The sequence below is a fragment of the Microcaecilia unicolor genome, chromosome 4 (assembly GCF_901765095.1).
Source record: "Microcaecilia unicolor chromosome 4, aMicUni1.1, whole genome shotgun sequence".
Classification (NCBI taxonomy): Eukaryota; Metazoa; Chordata; class Amphibia; order Gymnophiona; family Siphonopidae; genus Microcaecilia; species Microcaecilia unicolor.
The window spans coordinates 215704694-215719389 of NC_044034.1; the positions used below are offsets into that span (position 1 = coordinate 215704694).

The following is a 14696-nucleotide window of genomic DNA, read 5'->3' on the forward strand; positions in this document are numbered from 1 at the left end:
TTTCCCCTTTAAGCGTTTGTAATCAGGGCAAACATCGCATTGCCACTTTAAACCTCCCAACAGCAATTTTGCTGTCTTTTTTTTCCCTTTAATCTGTGTTCAAAGCCCTAGGATCAGAGGCTGACGTCACCCCGTCCCTGAGCCTCACGTTCTGATTGGCTGGGGGTGACGTCAACTGGATTTTTTTTTCAAAGCATGACCTCATCCTCAGTTCATTTTTAGTTCTAAAGTGCACGTCTTGGCTTCCTGGATCACTTCTGGCTTTTTAACGCATTATAGATCCAGATACACCCCCTCTAGCAGGAAATTCCCCTTTTTGTTTTAACTGATTTTTTTTAACCTGCTTATGCGTTGTTTTCTTTTGCTGCTAGTGGTGATCCTTACATCATCAGAGGTAAACACCGGAATTCTCTGGAATTTTCTAGCGTACCTTGCAATTTACAAGCACAAAAAGAGCCTCACACCGATGTCTAGAAATTTGTCAACAACCACTCATTGTTACCAACCTTATCAGAGCAAATAGGGGGAAAAGAAGGTAAGGTGCACCCACTTACAGTCAGGCAACATGTCTGCATGTCTGGTTTATGAACATTTTTAAGGACTCAGGTTTTTACTATTCATAAAGAGTTGCAATTCCATTCACGTATGTATTGCAGTGTGTGTGTTACGTATAGGTGGTGCATGTATTATTTATTGATATAATAGGAGTATGATATAGAGCACACATGCATATCATGTCTTGAATATGAATATTGCATATGGAGAGGTTTACATTATATTTATTTATTTATTAGGATTTATTTACTGCCTTTTTGAAGGAATTCACTCAAGGCGGTGTACAGTAAGAATAGATCAAACATGAGCAATAGGCAATTATAGGAGTAAAAATATTCAAGTAACAATACAAAATATGGAATGGTATATTACTTGCAATGAATATATGGTGTTTTCCATTTACTATAAAAATACGAGAAATATTTATAGCTGGTTTTTATTTTTCTATGCAGGATTTGCCTATATGTTGTGTGTGCATATTTATATTGGAAGTGTGAATAGCATAATTGGTGATGTATTTCTAATCAGTACTTACATCTTTTATTGCTGATATTGCTTTGTGGGTGTATATTTGTCACAGCAGCATGGACATTGTAATTTGAAAGGCTATACTTTTGAGTGGTATGTACATGCTTGTAATTATGGCTGTTTAGTTTAGGGAGGACACAGATGTTGCAGGATGGCTGCACTGAGATACTGTTGTGGAGAAGAGCAATTTAGGATGATAAAAATGGTCTTCACTCCATTTTCTGTTCCTAGATATTAAGAAAAAAAAAGTCAACTTGGTTTGGTGGGGATGACTGTTTGGGGCATAGAATATACAGCAATAAATTAAAACAATAAACCTCAGTGGATGCTGAGACTTTCTGATTTCATCCAGGTACCTCTTCTATTTGGAAATAGATTTTGGATATTTATTTTCTTCTGGTCTTCCTGTAGAATCCCTACACAATGATTTCTTTAAGCTCCAGAAAATATTCCTGCAGACCTACCTGTTTCAGAAATTTTCTTTGCTTAGGACAGTTATGGTGGTGGGGTGGACAAAGTGTACCTTTCTGGCTAGATCCTTTTCAGTGCCACTGCTTAGGAGGCTCTGTGCCTTTGTACTACTGTTAATGACCCTGTGGTGTTAAAGTAACAGAGATGCTGGGCTCTATTATATTCTGGCTTTCTCCAGAACACCGTTGATAATCTAAAAAGACCCACTATGAGTGCCTGGTGGTTCATTAAGTCTTTCACCTGGTGTTTTATTCATCCTATATGTGATTCACATAATGCTGCTGAATTAGGCCTGATGGGTAGTGATGGAAACCGATAGCTGCATCAGTCCTTCAAAGCACTCACAGTACAAATAATGGCTGTGTAAGCTGTTATCATTTCTAGCCCTCTTTTAGACATGTCTCCCATTCCCCAGAATCGAGAGGAAGGGGCTCAGCGTCCATGTGCCGTTGGGACAGTTAAATCACTATCTAGTGCCCATTATTTTGAATCATCATGGCAACGATACCAGATATTTTCCACATTTCAGGCAGATTAAAAACTTGGCTCTGCCGCCACCACAAAGCAAACCAAAATACTTCCTCTCTGCACCACTTCAGAGTCCCGCACTGAAAAGAAAGCTGCTAATGGCCTGTGTACATGAAAATCCAGCACTCCAGGATAGAGTCTAGCTGGGTTCCTAAGCGTGGCAGGGCCTGTGCGTATGCACTGGTTCCCAATCCCCAACACCTAGGGTCTATACTGGGTCTTACGAATGAGGGAGGGGGTGCATATGTCATATGTGTCTTCACTAGGTCATAGTCCTAGGGCTACTATTATTATTTCTATAGCCCTGTTAGACTTAAAACACATAAGAGACTGTTGCTGCTACATAGAGCTTACAGTCTATTGACAAACAGGACAGGTGGTATCGTTTATTACAAGAAATGGTTAAAAACATCATGGAGGTTGGGAACTAGAGAACAAGAGATTAGGATTTAAAAGCAGCCTTAAAAGGGTGGGCTTGTAGCTTGGATTTACATAGGACTAAAAGGGAGCATGAGGTGCTGAATTGGGTACGGTATGTTAGCTAGTCCCTGCATGCAGAAATCAGTGTCTATGCTGGGTACTAAGGGCAAATTTTCAAAACACAACGCCAACATTATTGCTCATTAGCGCCGTAACAGTGTGCATATCAATGAGTGCACAATGCTCAAAGGGCTGTAGCCTCAGAAACAACGTGCCTGCCAAAAATTAGTGCAAATGATATTTAAATGTATGCAAACGGTATTCCCTCTCGTGCTCAGAGAACAGCGCAGAAAAGAACGCTGCCCCTAATGCTGGAAACCTACAGCCACCTCGGATCTGGCGGTAGAGTGATTGAAAGGAGGATTTCTCAGGATTTTCAGTCTGAAATCTGCCGGTTTTGACATATTTCAGAAGTGTATGGAAACCCATACAAGCCTCTAAGCGCCGGTACTGAGCCAAACGAGCCAGGAGGGGCAAAGCCTGAAACAAGTTTGGGCAACAATCGAAATCCTGCTGCCGGGAAAATTCACAGGATCTTTGCAGGGAGGGGAGAGAATTTAAAAACACAATGATAATAAAATCATGTACGATCTCAGAAATCTCAGCATAAGCTCCCTACTCCCCAGTTTGACTAGGCATTCACATGTACCAGACACATTCCTCCCCCTTGCACTGCACACATAAAATTTGCATGCTGTTAAGGCTGAGCATGCCAAAGTTATTTTTGTGCATTGGTCTGGCGGTATTTTCCTGCTCTGTTCTGTACAGTTCCAGAGTTCTGAGCATTGGCCCCTGAAAGCTAGTTCGTAGTCCTTGCACATAGGAAGGAGGTATCTACCCTGGATTCTAAAGTATTGTGGGAGTCCTTCCATTGATTTAGAAGAGAGAGGGGCAGGTGGGAGTACACAGAAGGGTAATGGCTATTGGGAGGGGGATGCTCACAGGTGTGTGTTGTATTTCTATAGCTGACTCAGGGGCCGATGCTCAGAACTGTGACACTATATGGAATAGTGCGTTGTACAAGGGGAAGGAACGTGCCTGGCCTCTGTGCACAAGAGCTGTGCTGTATACACAACTCTTGTGCACATGTCCAGTCAAACTGGGGAGCAGGGAGCTCGTGCTGAGCTTTATGAGATCGTACATGATTTTATTATCACTGCGCTTTTAAATTCTCTCCCCTCCATCACCTTTTTTACAACGCAGCCAGCAGGGGCAGAAGCAATTCTGGATTCTTTTGTTAAAGAGGCCACTAGACTACCAGGAATATCAGAAAGTATGCCCGTGGAGGGTGGGGGGACGGCAGAGCTGGTGGGCACCCCAGGGGATGGGTTTTCTGTCAGGGGGATGAACTTGCAGTAGAGGACGGGGCCACAGTATTGGTTCTGGCTGAAACCAAGCGATGAATTTCAGCCGGAACCAAAACCACCGGTTCAGCCTCTATTCAAGTGGGGCCTTTCTTTGAGTATATTCAACTTTCTCTGAAAAAACATTCTCATTGAATGTATTCCTTATATTTGCAATTCTCCTGTGGCTGTATTATAGGGTGGTAAGTAAGTGAGCCATTTCATACATGCTATTACATGGAGGAGACATGTCAGGAGCTATTGAGTTCTGGCCACCTCACAATTGAACATTTTTCTACTGCGCATCCTTGTAATAGTCTCATGCAAATTCAGCATCACATAATTTTATTGGTGTGACAGTTTTGCATGTGTGTTCCCATGTGTGATGATCCTGCTGAAGGCGAGGCCTCCTCTGTTAATCTTAGGATGGCAATAGATGAAGTAATGAAACATAAAAATCATTTCTTTCCCCTCTCTCAAGGAAGAATCCTAGCACTCTCCCTTTGGTACCCAACTCAGACCACAGCAAGTTAGGGAAGCTCACTCAGCAGAGAACAGCCTTTTTCCCCTGCTCCAGTCACTTGCCTCCCAGGAGGGAGAAGGCCAGCACCCAGTCAATTCATTGAATCGAGCTGACAATTATGTAGGGTACGTTTTATAATTCACCTATAGGGTGTATAGGTATTATACACAGACATTACAGATTTGAGGTTTGGGTCTTATATTTTCACTTAAAATCTAAGTAACAGTGAAGATGTCTTGCTATCTTGAAGGAGTGATAGTGCCACTCCATTTGTCTTTAGTATTATAATCGTTACCTGATAACAACATGTCACTCCCACCACCACTATTAATTGTGGACTTAGATTGAGGGGGTGAAAAGGTGCAGTCTGTTTGAAGTGGAGGAGTAGGCTAGTAGTTAGTGCAGCAGACTTTGATCCTTGGGAATTGGGTTCAAGTCCCACTACAGCTCCTTGTGACCCTGGCCAAGTCATTTAACCCTCCATTGCCCCAGAAACAAATAAGTACCTGTATATGCCATGTAAACTGCTTTGAATGTAGTTGCAAAAACCACCGAAAGGTAGTAGATCAAGTCCAAGTCCCTTTCTCCAAAGACAGACAGAAGCTAACTGGTCAATATTCAAAACAATTTAAGGGAGTCTTTTACAAAGCCATGATAGCATTTTTAGCTGACGAAGAAGGGCAACCTTCGAAAGCTAATCAAGAAATGTATTAAGTTATGTCCAATAAAAAAGGTATCATCTTATTTTCTTTTCCATGTTTTATTTTGTTTGATTTCTTTTGATAACCTTAAGAGTGGACTAACACGGCTACCACACCTCTCTAGCTCACGGTAGAAATCAGCTGGTGGTAAACACCGAGATGCCCATAGAAATATAATGGGCGTCTTGGTGTTTACCACCAGTGGATTTCTACTGTGAACTAAAAACGCAATTCGGCTTAGTAAAAGACCCCCTTAATTAACAGGAAAGCCTCCTGCATGTTTAAATCACTTGTGTCTGCTTGGCTGCAAGACAGTGCAGCTGCATATTGGCACTCACCAGCCATGTCCCAAGTGGGCAGGTCATGGTTGTTACAGGGGGAGGAGCTGGGAGTTATCTGGGTGCTGGCAATATTCAGTGTCAGCCAGTGGCGTAGCTATTACGGGGCCACGGGGGCCTGGGCCTCCGTAGATTTGGCCCTGGACCCCCCTGCCGACGACCCTCTCAACCCCCCCTCCCACCGCCAACCCGCCATCGCCGTCTGATACCTTTGCTGGCGGGGGACCCCACCCCCCACCAGCCGAAGTCTTCTTCCTTCATTTTGCTTCTGAGTCTGACGTCCGTCAGACTCAGAAGCAAAACGAAGGAAGAAGACTTCGCCTGGCGGGGGTTGGGGTCCCCCGCCAGCAAAGGTAGCAGACAGCAACGGCGGGTTGACAGCAGGTTGGCGGCAGGAGGGGGGTTGAGAGGGTCGTCGGTGGGGGGGGGGGGGGGGGGGTCAAAGTTGTTGGTGGTGGTGCTGGCGGCGGCGGGGAGGTGTCGGCAATGGCGACGGGGGGTCAGCGGCAACAGGGGAGGGGGCTAAAATGGGCCCCCTCACCTCGGGCTCTGGACCCCCCTCCCACCGAAGTCTGGCTACACCCCTGGTATCAGCACCTATGTAGCTAACCAGGCATGTAGGACAGCATAAAAAACAGTCCTAACTTTGCACAGTTAGCTATTGAGGTGTATACCTCCAGATACCAGCCTGCAGACTTGAGATGACATCCCCTTCCTTCTGGCTCCTTCAAGCAGAACCAATCCCCAGTTCTTCTAAAGGTTGCAGCAGTTATTTTCAAACTTGAGCTGCAAGGGGCAGGAGCAAGTGGGGTTTGCTTCTACCTCCATTGACCAGTAGGCCTGGGGTGGGCAAGAGGAAGGATTGCAACTGCCCAGGGGGATCTACTGGGGAGATCATAACTGTCCAATGGTTCTGGAGGGGGGGTATCGAAACTGCTAGCAGGAGCCTGGAGGGGGTATTGGAATTGTTAGCAGGGGCCAGGAAGGAGTAATTATTAAGGGGGTCTTTTACTAAAGCTTAGCTCGAGTTACCTGCAGCAGGGCCCATAGGAATAAAATGGACCCCGCTGCAGATAACTCAAGCTAAGCTTTAGTAAAAGACCCCCTAACTCTACTCTTGAAGATCTGCATAAGTGTTATGTAGGTTCCGAATGAATATCACTCAGCACCCCATAACTCCAGTGAGAGCTTGTCCAGTGAGAGCTGGTCATTCGTCAGTGCTGGTGCCTGGATATGGCCCAGCATAGAATGTCTGGGGCTAATTTAGCCAGCCATGGTCAACAATTTAAAACAACGCTGACTGCCACCAGCTGAATATTGACCAGTATATGTCTTTATAAAATACTAGCACAAATCCTGCAGAAATCACAGGTAGCTGCACCCTCATACATTTACACCAGCTTGAGAGTAAATAAATATATACACACAGTTGTGTGTAAATCGTGGCTCCACTCAAACTCTGCCCCAGAACAAACCTACACTAAATGTGAATACAAGAATGCACAATCTTGTCTTCGCATAAATACTTCTTATAAAAAATTGTCCCTCCCCCCCCCCCCCCCCAATATTCAGCCAGTGGCAGTCAGCATTTTTTAAAACGCTGATCATTGCCAGCTGAATTATCCCCCGATATTTAGCCTGCCTGTCTGACATTGCTGCCAGAATGTCTCAGCGCCATCTGAAACTAAACATGACCAAGACTGAGCTTCTTATCTCTCCTCCTATCCCATTCTCTATTTCTGTGGATAACACTCTCATCCTTCCTATCTCATCAGCTCGTAACCTTGGGGTCATCTTCGACTCCTCCCTCTCCTTCTCTGCACATATTCAGCAGACTGCTAAAACCTGTCATTTCTTTCTCTATAATATCACTAAAATTCGCCCTTTCCTTTCGGAGCACACTACCAGAACCCTCATCCACACTCTTATCACCTCTCACTTAGACTACTGCAACTTGCTTCTCACAGGTCTCCCACTTAGCCATCTCTCTCCCCTTCAATCTGTTCAAAATTCTGCTGCACGATTAATATTCCACCAGTGTCGTTATGCTCATATTAGCCCTCTCCTCAAGTCTCTTCACTGGCTTCCTATCCATTTCCGCATACAACTACTCCTCTTATTGACCTATAAGTGCATTCACTCTGCAGCTCCTCAGTACCTCTCCACTCTCATCTCTCACTACATTCCTCCCCTGGAACTGCGTTCACTGGGTAAATCTCTCTTAATTGCACCCTTCTCCTCCACCGCTAACTCCAGACTCCGTTCCGTTTATCTTGCTGCACCATATGCCTGGAATAGACTTCCTGAGCCGGTACGTCAAGCTCCATCTCTGGCCGTCTTCAAATCTAAGCTAAAAGCCCACCTTTTTGATGCTGCTTTTAACTCCTAACCCTTATTCACTTGTTCAGAACCCTTATTTTTATCATCCTCACTTTAATATTCCCTTCTCTCTTGTTTGTCCTGTTTGTCTGTCCTAATTAGATTGTAAGCTCTGCGCGATAAGTAGTAATAGTAGTAGGGACCTACCTACACAGCTGCGGGGGGGAGGGGGAGGGAAAGAGGGAACATTGTCAGGGGTGGGAGGGGACTCTGGGGCTTTTTTTTAAAGAAAAAATGTTATATGGGTGCTGGACCGATATTCTGATTATTGCCAACACCTGCATAACCTGGGGTTCCTCACCAATGCCGCCTCAGCGCCTCCTCTGACTTGCCCACTGAATATCCCCACTTAGGTGGCAGGAAGTGATTTCAACGGGCAGGAGAGCCTCCTTCCTGCTTAAATCATTTTGTATATTGGCCCCTAGATGTGTATATTGGCATATACGTATCAAAGTAAGTGTATATCCAGAAATGCATGAGGCATTTTTTGTTTGGTCATTTAAATTTTATTTTTGTTTGGATGTAATGCCTTTCACTTCAGGTCTAAGTATAACTGCTGGGTAATTTAATGTGAAAATCTTATAGATAGGAACAGGAAAAAAAATCTAAGTAGCAGCTCCTTTGCTAGCAGTCAGGATAATGGTATCATGAAGTGAAGTATTGGGTGGGAATTAAGTACAGTAAGTTGGTGGAGCATTAAATCTTGATAGAAGACAGGTTATTATTTTTATTTTTGTTTTGTCTATGGGTGGGACAGTGTGTGTATTGTTAAAGTATGTATTTATTTGGACTTCGTTATGAACCACCTTGAATTAATTTGTGTCAGTTGTTATAGAATATTTTATAAATAAATACATAATTAGTTAGGGACCCTTCATTTCTTACCTGCAATCAGGGGCGTAGCCAGACAGCCAATTTTGGGTGAGCCTGAGTCCAAGGTGGGTGGGCATGCATGAAACCTAAGCATGTGAAGAGGGGCTGGTGTTGGTTTCAGCTTGAGGCAAGTGCTGCCAGCTGCCGTTTGAAAGAGCACTGGCTGCCTGACAAGGAGGAAATGTTCAACTGACGGGGTTTGAGGATCTCTGGGTGGGCCAGAGTCCAAATAGGGTGGGCCATGGCCCACCCATGGCTACGCCACTGCCTGCAATGTTTCCTGTGCAGCATGGAAAAACTTAGGGCTTCTCTTATAAAACCATGCTAGCAATTCCCACGCAGTGAACGGGCTTTCTTGGCATTGCCACACCGGGAATCACTAGTGCAGTTTGATAAAAGAGGCCCTTAAAGACCTACCTGTTAAAAAAATTCTTGTTATACATTTTTCTTTTTGTTATCTGCTTTGAACCTTACTGGGAATTGGCAGAATACAAAAGCCGTATTACATTACTTTACATTATTTATTTAGAATTTATTTACTTCCTTTTTTTTTTTTTTAGCCTAGTGGTTAGTGCAGTGGACTTTGATCCTGGGGAACTGAGTTCAATTCCCACTGCAGCTCCTTGTGACTCTGGGCAAGTCATTTAACCCTCCATTGCCCCAGGTACAAAATAAGTACCTGAATATATGTAAACCGCTTTGAATGTAGTTGCAAAAACCTCAGAAAGGCGGTATATCAAGTCCATTTCTCTTTCCCTTCCCTTTTTCTAGACAATGTACAGCAAGTATAGCCCAGATCTAGGCATTCTTTCTAATGGGGAAGCTCTTCCCCCACTATTCATGGGATTCCAATTAATCTCAAAGACTCCGTTAAAATCTTAGGCATTATAGTTGACGGTCATGTAACTTTTTATGCACAAATCACTGGCCTAGTGAAGAGATCTTTTGTACTGTTAGACAAATGCAAGTGATTTGCCCCCTGCTCAAAATCTTCCTCTTCTACTTTATTCCTGGTATTATCTTGCCTGGATTATTGTAACTCCATTTATCGAGGGCTATCTCACACTTCAGTGACATCAGATAAACCAGAATACCTCTATAAAACTCTTAATGGTGCAAAAAATAATACAATAGATCGTCTCCTTTTCTTATTGCTGAACATCGTCTTCCTTATAAGATCTTTATACTGGGCCACCAAATTTTCCACTCTGGCTGTCCTCAATCTCTTTTCAACCTGCAAATTCCTTACAAACCTCACCACTCTCTATGATATGTCACCTACCAGCTCTTGGTCATATGTTAGACTTCATGACTTTCTATCCTAATAACTTGATTAGCTTATTCAAATGGAAGCCAGTACCATGGTCTGACCCAACTGGATTTCACCATTGATGTATGTCAAGCTTAACCAGACACAAGTCATCCAAACTCATCTCCACCAAAAGTAAAATCAACGAGGCCATTTTCTGGTCTGAGCTAACAGATTCCCTCACTACTGTATCTCCTGCACATGATTTGATCAAATCCCTCAGGGACACCAAGGTGAAAGTCATACTAAACAAAATTGCTCCACTTACCACTAAAAAGGACAAGACATCCAAAAATTTGCCATGGTTTACACTAACTGCGTAAATGCCCATAATATTCCTGTGGGTGCCTACATAGTTAGTGCTAATTTTTAGGGTGCATTAAACATGCTAGCACACCTTTGTAAACAGGACCCTAAGAAAGTTAAAAATATGCTATCCTATTTTAGCATTTCCCTCAGATAAAGGAAAATGTTCTCCTCTTTTAATTATAATCTGCCTCTTTTGCAGATACACTGGTCTCTAGACCCAATTTTTTGTCTTTTTTTTTTTTTAATGATTCCATTTGGGAGCAATTTCTCCAAATGGGTTAGTTTTGCACATACCATGAAAGGAATGAATCTCACTCATAAGCCAGGGTATGTGGAGTATGATCTCAGTCTCTCAAATTTACTGCTAACGCTTACTGTAGTATTTACATTGTGCCAAAAGAGAGCTTCTTTCTGAAGCTATAAAATGTAATATATATATATAGGCAACTTATCCAGGTGACCTTGGAAGTTCTTTTTGATCAATCCTGTGGCACCCAAAACAATGGGAAATATTTCTGTACCTTTCTGCCACATTTTCTTGGCCTCAGACTGCATTTCTTGGTACTTGAGGATCTTCCCTCTCTCCATGTGATTCACCGAGTAATCACTTGGGACCAACACCTCTATAATTGATGCCGTTCTGGTGTTTTTCTCCTTTACCGCTATATCATCCAGCTTTTTATCAGTTGTAATGGGGATGTCCCAGGTGATCACAACCTCTTCGTTTTCCACAATTCTCTTAGGGTCATGATCCCAATTCTTTTCCAGTACACTGCTTACAGAGTTTCCAGTGAATAAGATGTGCCACCTTGTTGTGCCTTTCTGCATAAAAATCTTCTGCCATCAGCACTTCGCAACCAGCCATGAGATGAGTAACTGTTTCCAACTCTTTATTACAGAATCTACAGATGTCTGTTGTACCAGTTTTTTCAATGCTTGCTGTATGGTTCCATGTATATTCTCTTACGTTCCTTTCCCTCCTAGTGTACCTTAGGGTAAATCTTGTCCAAATAGTTTATAATGAGTTTACTGTAAATTAGGCCTCCTTTTTTATTATTGTTATTATTTATTTATTTTCAATACTTATATCCCGCCTAGACCTAAGTGGTTTACAATTTTCTTTTTCACGTACTGGTACTGTTCCTAATAGGCTCAAAATGTGCACAATGGGCAAATAAGTCTAAGAGTCCTAGCAATAAGATGCTGTGCCATCATGGCAAACAGGCAGTGGAGCCGCTTGCCAGGTGACACTCTATGACTAGTGATAATACTGCTTTGCAATTTCCATTAGGGGGCACTTTATAGATATTTAGAATACCAGATGGCATTGTCTAATTTAGGACGGCCATATACTACTCATGAGAGGATCATATTCTCCTGGTGGAACAATATAACCCATGAAGAGAACTTGAAAACAGAGCAGAACAATGTACAAGAGTTAAGAGATACTGGTTGCATCCTGCCCATCCCTTTGTCTATTTTTATTGATTTTATTCATTTTTGTACACTGCTTAGATATTTGTTTATAATGCATTATGTGAAATAAACTAAATATTAAACCCCCTTTTACAAAGCCACACTAGCAGTGCCAGTGCAGTAATGCCGACACAGCCTATTCAAAGTGAATGGGCTGCGTCAGCTTTGCTGCACGGCTGGAGCTAAATGTGTGGCTACATGGATGGTACCAACATGAGCGCTTCGGCTTCCTGGACCATGGGATGATTTTCCAAGAGCTACTAAGCAGCGATGGTGTCCATCTCTCAAGGAAAGGTCGTAGTGTCTTCAGTACCAAACTAGCTACTGTACTAAAGAGGGCTTTAAACTAAATTTGCTGGGGATGGTTGAGAAAAGCCGCAAAGTCATTATTAACCCTCAGAAAAGTAAGACACCACATACCCTTATAGAAAGGGGAAAAAAGAGTAATGTCTGGAGAGCCTTATATACCAGTGCCCATAGTATGGGAAACAAATCTAGAAGCTGCATTGATAGAAACCGACTTGGATTTAGTGGCGGTCACGGAGATGTGGTTCACGGAGAACTATGAGTGGGATATAGTTATACCTGGCTATAACCTACTCAGGAAGGACAGGGTAGGAAAAAAGGGTGGAGGAGTGGCATTATATGTTAAGAATAATATTAATGTGACAGAACTGCAGGACATATGGGGTAAGGAAGAAGCGCTGTGGGTTAAACTGGAAAGAGGAAAAGGAAAATATATTTACATTGGTATAATATACAGGTCTCCTTCACAGCCAGAAGAATTGGACAGAGACTTAATTGAAGACATACACAAGATAGCTAGGAAAGGGGAAGTACTACTGATAGGTGATTTTTAATATGCCGGACGTTGATTGCATTGTCGTAGCCAGACAGCCAACTTTGGGTGGGCCTGAGCTCAAAATGGGTGGGCACAACATATTCTGTACTCCTTCCCTACCCCCACTCTTGACCCCTCCCCCAGCACCTCACAACTCATAATATAAATACTATAGCTAATGAGAATCCCTAAGCTCTGAAAGCTGAAGACTTCTTCTGAAGGTAGCCAAAATGCCCTTTTACCAATTTTGGTAGGCTGCATCAATGGCCCTGAGCTACTGATGTCAGCACCCCACACATGTGTAGTTGTCAATGACGCAAGCATGGTGCTGCACACTACAGAACTTTGCAGAAGGGAAGCCTGGCCACCTTTGGAGGAGGTCCTCAGTTGGTGATGCTTGGAAATTCTCACCCACTACAGCAAGGGTCAGGGTGGGTACTAAACTTGTTGGGGCCCAGGTCAGAAAATAAAAGAGGGGGCCCTCCTGATCCCTTCTCTTCCCTGCCTCCCCTCCAATCTCCCAGATGCCATTACTAAAATACCAACAGGCCCTCACCAAATACAGAACAAGTGATTACAAAAATTGAACTGGGGATCCCAAGAAGTTAAACTTGGTATGTACTGCAACAGTAGAGAAATAAAATCAGAAATGTATTTCCTTTACTAGTGAACACAATACATAGACATTTGCTATGCACATTTCCCAAAGCTAACATGTTCCATTTAATACATTCAAAATAAAAATGCTTTTTTCTACCTTTGTTGCCTGGACATTTTATTTTTCCATCATGTTGGTTCCAGTTTTTCTTTTCTGCTTTCCTATCTGTCTTCTGCTAATTCTCCTTCAAGCGGCTTCTGTCCATATGTCTTTCTCCTCCCTCTTGTCTTGTTCCATTCCCTCACTACACCTGTCTTTGACATGTTGATCTTTCCTTTTTAGCGCTTTCCTCTCTTTCTTTACTGCCTCTCTGTTCACTCAAATGTCACCCTCTTTTTCATTCCTCTCCTTTTAACTTTTCAGCTACCTATCAAATTCCATCTCCTTCTCTCACCCACTAGCTCTCGTATCACCCATTTCACTCCTTCCCCCAGTCTTCCATTCCATTTCATTTTTAATCCACATACCATATTTCTACCCCCTGTAATTACTATCCTCTCATTCATTTCCTTGCCATCCCCTACCCCCCTAGTTTGGCCTCTCCCACATAGTTTCACTATTTCCAGCATCTTCCTCCCTTTCACTCTTGTAGCCCAGCACCTGCTCCCTCTTTCTCCCCTCCCCACCCTTGTAACCTGGCATCTTCCTATCCCTTCCACTCCCCCTCAGCATCTTCCATTCTCTTCTCTCTTCCCTCCTGCTCCCTCTAAATCCAAGTCTGCTTCCATCATTGTAGCCTCTAGATCAAGAAGTTTGTTTCCCATACAACGGGCATTGGAGTGCAAGGCTGTCCAGGTGTTACTCTTTATTTTTTCTCTTCTATAGGGGCATTTAATGCCCTACCTTCCTTGGGGTTAATTATGTGGCCTTTTTACCCCAAAATTAAACTCTCCTTTCATTGGGGCTTATGGAATCACATCTCCATCTGTTTTATAGAAGGTTACATTCTAGATATAGAAATGTATTATTCTGTTTTTGATCAAATTTCACAAACAAGTGGTTTTATAAGTCAAAATCATAGGCGCCCGGTATAAGAGGCTTGGGGAGGCTAGTGGAGGAGTGGCCTAGTGGTTAGGGTGGTGGACTTTGGTCCTGGGGTACTGAGGAACTGAGTTCAATTCCCGGCACAGGCAGCTCCTTGTGACTCTGGGCAAGTCACTTAACCCTCCATTGCCCCATGTAAGCCGCATTGAGCCTGCCATGAGTGGGAAAGCGTGGGGTACAAATGTAACAAACAAAAAAAAAAGCCTCCCCAGCCAGAAGTGCAGCAAGGGTGGGGCGGACCGCCCCGGGTGCAGCTCCCGCTGCCTTGAATATCTCCCTCCCTCCCTCCCTCCGACTGGTGCGTGGACCGCGCGATCATTACCGCCCCCCCCGACTACTG

At 43.4% G+C, this 14696-nt stretch overlaps 1 protein-coding gene across 1 annotated transcript in view; it reads left to right on the plus strand.

Moving 5' to 3' along the window:
* The first annotated feature begins 243 nt into the window (after positions 1 to 243).
* DUSP8 (dual specificity phosphatase 8) overlaps positions 244 to 14696 on the plus strand; it is a 186283-nt gene continuing 171830 nt past the window's right edge. The window contains exon 1 of the mRNA XM_030201239.1: positions 244 to 535. The gene's annotated coding sequence lies outside the window, so the exon portion shown is untranslated. The remainder of the gene's footprint in view (positions 536 to 14696) is intronic.